The sequence below is a fragment of the Sapajus apella genome, unplaced genomic scaffold, assembly GCF_009761245.1.
Source record: "Sapajus apella isolate SASKATOON/1434 unplaced genomic scaffold, GSC_monkey_1.0 scaffold6, whole genome shotgun sequence".
Taxonomy (NCBI): domain Eukaryota; kingdom Metazoa; phylum Chordata; class Mammalia; order Primates; family Cebidae; genus Sapajus; species Sapajus apella.
Window position 1 is genome coordinate 73713279 of NW_022436946.1, and position 7780 is coordinate 73721058.

At 35.8% G+C, this 7780-nt stretch overlaps 1 pseudogene across 1 annotated transcript; it reads right to left on the minus strand.

Annotated features, from left to right (window-relative positions):
• Positions 1 to 5651: 5651 nt before the first annotated feature.
• Positions 5652 to 7361, minus strand: LOC116549722 (annotated as a pseudogene). The gene has a single exon (XR_004268030.1). The product of XR_004268030.1 is annotated as a chromatin target of PRMT1 protein pseudogene (transcript).
• Between the last annotated feature and the right edge of the window lie 419 nt (positions 7362 to 7780).

Sequence of the window (7780 nt, forward strand, 5' to 3'; positions counted from 1 at the left end):
GACAAATACTATGTATTATTGACATAATTTTATTTTTAAGTATAGCTCAAGTACTATAGAATTATTTGAAGGTAAAAAATTCTTAGAATTAGAGGGTTTATACTGATAAATATTATTTTACTTCTTTAAGTTATCAGTTATTTTTTACAGGTTCCATTCAAAATATTTTGATGGATTCTGTACTGCCAACTTGATTTAATTCATTTTTTTTTTCCAAGGTAAAAAGAGAGATGGCTAGAGGGTCTTTAAATTTTTCCTTCCCTCCATGAACATACCTATGTTTTAATTTAAATTACAAATACATTAATAGTTTGAATTTATAATTTTGACAGCACTTGTGTCTATATTTTTATTTCACAGGAAATTAGTAAAGATCATAAATGTTAGAATAAGACATACCTTGGCTGATCTCCCAATTCTGTCTAAACTTGTGTTTCTTGCAAACATATATCTGATAAATGGTTAACATTTAACATTTATAGAGAACTCATACAATTCAAGAGGAGAAAAACAAATAACCGTATTTGAAAATGGGTAAAAAATCTGAATAGACACTTCTCTACAGAAGACATAAAAGTGGCCAACAAGTTTATGAAACAGTGCTCAATACCACTGATCACTAGGGGAATGCAAATTAAAACCACTGTAAGATACTACCTCACAATTGTTAGGATGACTATCATGAAAAAAACAAAAGAAGGTAAATGTTGGTGAGGGTATAGAGAACGTGAACCCTTGCACACTGTTGGTGAGAGTTTAGATTGGTGCAGCCAGTATGAAAATGTGGAGATTTGTAACAAATTAAGATAGAACTACCATATGACACAACAATCCTTCTTCTGAGTGTGGACCCAAAGGAAATGAAGTCAACACCTCATAAATGTATCTGCACTTCTATATTTATTGCAGCATTATTCACAGTAGCCAAGATATGGAGACAATCTAATTGTCAACAGACAAATGGATGAAGAAACGGTGGTGTGTATATATATATATGTATATATATGTGTATATATATATGTGTGTATGTATATATATATGTATATATATGTGTATATATATATGTGTATCTATATATATATGTATACAATTTCTTTATCCATTTCTACATATATACAAAAAATATTATTCAGCCTTATAAAAGTAGGAAATTCTGCTATTTGTCACAGCATCACTGAAATTAGAAGAAATATGTTAAATGAAATAAGTCAAACACAGAAATAAAAATATTGCATGGTCTCATTTATATGTATAATTTTTTAAAAAGTAAAATATAGAGAGATAAAGAATAAAACAGTGGTTACCAGGGGGAGGAAGTGGGTGTGGTTAGGGGTAAAGAAGACATGTATGTCAAAGGATACAAACAAGTAGATATATAGTATGAACAAATCCAGATATGAAATGTACAGTATGCCGTCTGTAGCTTATAAAATTATACTGTATTTGAGACTCATGCTAAATAAATAGGTTAGCTGCTTTTGCTATAAAAACAAAAAAATAAGTAACTATATGAGATGATGAATATGTTAATCCAGTTTGCTATAGTAATCATCTTACTAGATGTATCTCATAACATCATGGTAAATACTAAATACCTTAAATATACACAACTAGTTTTATTCTTTAAAAAACTTGGATTTTATAAATTTATTTTTTAAAGTCAATAAATATTGTTCGTTATTGACAATTTATTATGTAGAATGTATCAGATGCTCAAGATACAGTGGAAGGCTAAATAGACTTGGAGCCTGCCTTAACAAAGTTTAAATTTAGTGATTTAACCTCTCTAACTCTCAGTTTTTTTCACTTACAAATAGATTTCTTAAATTTATTTTTAATTTTTGGGGTACATAGTGGGTGTATATATTTATGGGTTACATGAAATATTTTGATATAGGCATACAATGCATAATAATCACATCAAGGTAAATGTGGTATCCATCACCTCAAGCATCTATCCTTTGTGTTACAAGGTATCCAGTTATGCTCTTATTTATTTTTAAATGTACAATAAAATTATTTTTGATTATAATCACCCTGTTGTCTGAACAAATACTGAGTCTTATTTATTCTTTCTATTTTTTGTACCCCTTAACCATCCCCCTGCTTCTTTTCTAACACCCCACTATACTTGCCAGCTTCTGGTAATCATCTTTCAAGTCTATTTCCATAAGTTCAATTATTTTAAATTTTAGATCCTACAAATAGGTGAAAACATGCTATATTTGCCTTTCTGAGCCTCATTAATGTCATTTAACATAATGACCTCCAGTCCAATCCATGTTGTCGCAAATGATATGATCTAATTCTAGCACAAATGTGAGGTAATTGTGCATGGCAATTGTGAGTTGCATTTCTGATATGGCTCATGGCTTGGCTGTTGTCAATGTATAGGAATGCTAGTAAATTTTGTGTGTTGATTTTGTAACCTGAAACTTTGCTGAAGTTGTTTATCAGCTGAAGGAGCTTTTGGACCAAAACTATGGGGTTTTCGATATATAGAATCATGTCATCTGCAAACAGGGATAGTTTGACTTCCTCCCTTCCTATTTGGATTCCCTTTATTTCTTTCTCTTACCTGATTATCCTGGTCAGGGTTTCTAATACTATGTTGATTAGGACTTGTGAGGGAAGCCATCCTTGTCTTGTGTTGGTTTTCAAGGAGAATGCTTTCAGCCTTTGCCCATTCAGTATGAGGCTGTGGGTTTGTCATAAATGGCTCTCATTATTTTAAGGTATGTTAACAGTTTTTTAACATGAAGGGAGACACAATTTACAATGTTATTGGAAGCCTTTTCTCTATTTATGGAAATAATCATGTGGTTTCTGCCTTTATATCTGTTTATATGATGAATCACATTTTTTTTTTTTTATTTGCGTTTGTTGAACTAACCATGCATCCCAGGCACAAAGCCTACTTCATCATGGTGGATTAGCTCTTTGATATGCTGCTGAATTTTGTTTACCAGTATTTTGCTGATGATTTTTGTATCCATATTCATCAAAGATATTGGCCTGGAATTTTAATTTGTTTGTTGTGTCTCTGCCAGGTTTTTGTATCAGGATGATTTTGGGCTCATAGAATGAATTGGAGAGAATTCCCTCCTCAATCTTGGGGAATAGTTTCAGTAGAAAGGGTATCAGTTCTTCTTTGTACATCCAGCAGAATTTGGCTGTGAATCTATCTGGTCCTGGGCTTGTTTTGGTTGGTAGGAGATATATTACTGATTCAATTTTGGACCTCTTTATTAACCTTTTCAGGAATTCAATTTCTTCCTGGTTTAGTCTTAGAAGGGTACGTGTGTCCAGGAATTAATCCATTTCTTCTAGATTTTCTAGCCTGTGTGGATAGAAGTGTTCGTAGTAGTCTCTGATGGTTATTTGTATTTCTGTGGGGTTGGTGGTAACATCCCCCTTTTCATTTCTAATTTTTTTTAATCTTCTCCCTATTTTCCTTGTCTAGCTAATGGTTTAATCTTACTAATTTTAAAAAAAAAAACACCTCCTGGATTGCTTGGTCTTTTGAAAAAATTTTTAATGTCTCAATCTTCTTCAGTTAAGTTCTAATTTCGGTTATTTTTTGTCTTTGGTTAGCTTTGGGGTGGATTTTCTCTTTCTTCTCTAGCGCGCTTTGTTGTGATGATAGGTTGCTAATTTGAGATCTTTATCACCTTTTGATGTGGGTGTTTAGTGATGTAAATGCCTTATATGTGTCCCAGGGATTCTGGTAAGTTGTGCTTTTGTTCTTTTTGTTTTCAAAAAACTTCTTGATTTCTGTCTTCATTACATTATTTTCCCAAAAGTCATTCAGGAACAAGTTTTAAACTTTCTATGTAATTGTATGTTTTTGAGCGATTTTCTTAGTCTTGTTTTCTATTTTTATTGCACTGTGATTTGAGAATCTCTTTTTTTCTTAGTCTAGCTAAAGTTTTGTTAATTTTGTTTAGCTTTTCAAAAAACCAACCTTTGGCCCGGCATGGTTGCTTATGCCTGTAATCCCAATGCTTTAGGAGGCCAAAGTAAGCAGATTACTTGAGGCCAGGAACTCAAGACCAGCCTGGTTAATGTGTCAAAACCCTGTCTCTACTAAAAATGCAAAAATTAACTGGGTATTGTGGTGGGTGCCTGTAATCCCAGCTACTTTAGGAGGGTGAGGCAGGAGAATAGCTTGAATCTGGGAGGCTGATGGTGCTGTGAGCCAAGATTGTGCCACTGCACTCCAGCCTGGGTAGCAGAGTGAAACCAAGTTTCAAAAAACAAAAAACAAAGAAACAAAACAAAACAAAAAACCTAAGTTTTATGTTATTGGTCTTTTGTATTGTTTTCTTCATTTTAAATTCCTTTTTTGTTGCTCTGTTCTTTATTATTTCTTTATTCTACTAATTTGGGATTTGGTTTCTCCTTATTCTTATAGTTCTTTAAGATTCATCATTAAGTTGTTAATTTGAAGTTTTCTTTTTTCAATGTACTCATTTATAGCTATAAACTTACCTCGTAATACTTCTTTCTCTGTATCCCATAGGTTTTGTTATGTTGTATTTTCATTTTCATATGTTTCAATACATTTTTAAAATTTTTCTCAATTTCTTAATTGATCCGCTGGTCATTCAGAAAGATATTGTTTCATTTCCATGTGTTGGAATGTATAGTGTCCAAAATTTCTTTTGTTTTTGATTTCTATTTTTATTTCATTGTGGTCACAGATGTTTGATAATATTTGTTTCTTGGAATGTCTTAAGACTTGTTTTGTGACCTAATATATGGTCTAACCTTGAGAATGATCCATGTGCTGATGATAAGAATGTGTATTCTGCAACCATTCAATGAAATGTTCTATAAATATCTATTAAGTTCTATAGTCAGATTAAGGCTTATCTTTGTTGGATTTCTGTCTAGAAGATTCTACAAATGCTTAAAGTGAGGTGTTGAAGTCTCCAACTATTATTGTGTTTGGGACCATCTCTCTTTTTAGCTGTCATAATACTTGTTTTCTATATCTGAGTCCTCCAGTTTTGGGTACATACATATTTAAAATTGTGATATCCTATTGCTGAAATGACCCCTTTATCATTATATAATAACCTTCTTTGTCTCTTCAAATGGTTTTTGTGTTGAAATCTATTTTGTTTGATCAAAGTGTAGCTACTCTTGCCCTTTTTTTTGTTTCCATTGGCATGGAACGTCTTTTTCAGTCTATCTGTGTTTTTATAGGTGAAGTGTGTCTCTTATATAGGAAACAGATCACTGGATATTTTTTTTAATCCATTAAGTGTTTTGATATCTTTTTATTGGAGAGTTTAGTCCATTTACATTCATAGTTATTATTGATAATTAAGGGTTACTGCTGCTATTTTGTTATTTGTTTTCTGGTTAATTTTTTTTTTTTTTGAGCAAACAATTTGTTACAATGAACCAGAAATACAAGATTTCACTGAAACTGCAACAGTTGACAATTGGTTGAACTTAAACTTTCAGGGGAAATAAGGGTAAAATAAAGCTAATGAGTGGAAAAGTCCGAGATTGGTTTGGGATAAACATGAGGATAATTACATTTTAGCATGGATATTTTCTGACCTCTTCCAGCACTTCATCCGCCATCATTCTCCATTCTGACACACCTGCCAAATTAAATGGCTTCTTCCTCTATATTGTAGGTATTAACCAACCCTATAGTACCCTTCTGGACATGATACAAAGCCAAGAGAAAGTGTGTAAATCTCATACAAGGGTAGAAATCTAGTATGACTCAACCCAGCATACTGGTTATATGTGGTGTCAATGTACATGGTAGCAACTTTGATCAAATCAGAGCTGCTACCACATGTAAGCAACCTCTTATGCTGCCCTGCAGTGATGTCAATGTTCTCAATTTACTAAATTGTGAATGTGGAAGAATGCACTTTTGAGCTCCAGACTTTCTTAACATTTTAAAGAGGCTATTGAAGAGGATGTAACAGAACCCTACCTCAGAAATCTAAGCATCAGGGAGGAACACTTTTTTTTTTTCTGGGACCTTTCTGTGGGGGCAACAGAGATCAACAAAAGTAATATTAGCATGTCAGAGCATTAAGTGAGGGATGGCAGAGGTAGGAAAAGGGTGTTCTAGCCACAAGGCTAATGCATTTGTGTTCAAAGAGAAGTCTGGGTAAAGGAGGGGAAAATACCCCACCCCTGAAAAAAAAACAAAAAACCAAACAAATCAAAGGACAAAAGGGCTTCATACAATACAGTATCAAAAAGTAAAAGGAACACACTAAATGCACAAGCTGGTGGCAAGTAAGTCCACAGCCTATTGTGATAGGTCCATCCAGCATCAATCAGATTTCTTCTTATCTGTTATTTCAAGGTTATTTACAGACATGTCGACTAATAAGAGTCTCTCACGGGAGGGTGGGCAGGCTTCAATCATTGGTTTCGGGATCTGTCTGTGCCATGTAGGCATCCAACTCAGCATCCAGGTGTCCTTTTGTTTTCGACATGTATGCATCCAATTGGTTGTCCAGCTGCTCCTTGGTCAATACAGGGCGAGCAAGGGCACCTCTCCCTCGTCCACGGCCTCGGCCTCGGCCTCCAAAGCCCCCTCTTCCCCGAACTATCATACCCTGACCTCTACCACCGATTCCGCCACGACCCATAGCTCCACGCCCTAGGCGCCCTCTCCCAGGACCTCCACGACCTCGAACACCACCTCTTCTTAAGCCCATTCGGGGAGCTACGGCTAGTCTACCTCGGAGCGACATCCCGCCCCTAAGCAGGGTTCTGGTGGCACGTCCCCCACGTAGTCCTCCTCTGGGCAAGCCTCTCTGGATTATGGGTAGGCCTCGTCCTCCGATTGCTCCCCTGGCCAGGGCCCCTATGGGTCGGCCTAACCGTGCCTGGATGTTACTCTTACCCAGGCGCTGCTTTAAGCTCTTCTGCTTAAGTTTTAATGCTGCCTGGACAGAGGGTCTATTCTCCATCTGCTGGGCCAGTCTTCTGTTTCTGGCACTGGCTAGCTGCTGTTGTTGCTGCATCGAAGCCCGAATATTCACTGGCGTCGGCTGTTTGTTCTTCAGCATATTAGTAAAGCGCTCATTTAGAGACATCTTGGTGGTGCTTTTTAGCACAACTTTCGGTGCTGACTGTGCAGCCATCTTCAAATCCCGAGAATCGAAGGAAACAGACGCCAGGGTTCCTCCCGGGGCTGCCACCACGGCTCCGGCAGGCGGGCCGGGGACCGGCCGAACCTGAATTGACGGTGGAGGGGCTCGGGTTAGCTAGATGGGCGGTTGATTAGATGCGTAAGCGGTAGTATACGAACTTAGTTTGTTGTTGCTGGTTGGCTGTCTAGTTGGCAAATCCGTCTGCTCACCTGGCCTGCCCTTTCCTGACTTTCGTCTGCAGCGGCCACCAGCTCCGTCTCAGTGTCCAAAACCTGTTTTCTGGTTAATTATGGTCCTCTCTCTCTTCTTTTCTTCCTTTCAGTGAAGGTAAATTTTTTTGATGGTATGATTTAATTTCTTGCTTTTTATTTTTGTGCACCAGTTACATGTTTTTTAATTTGAAGTCACTACAAGGCTTGCAAATACTGTCCTATAACCTTTATTTAAGCTTATAACAACTTAATACTGTTTGCACAAAGAAAAAGAAAACTAATAAAAATTCTATACCTTAACTTTGCCCCTTATTTTTTAACTTTTTGTTGTTTTTATTTTTATCTTATCCTAATGTTTATGTCTTGAAAAGTTCTTGTAGTTATTTTTTTGATTTGCTTATCATTTAGTCTTTCTACTTGAGTAGT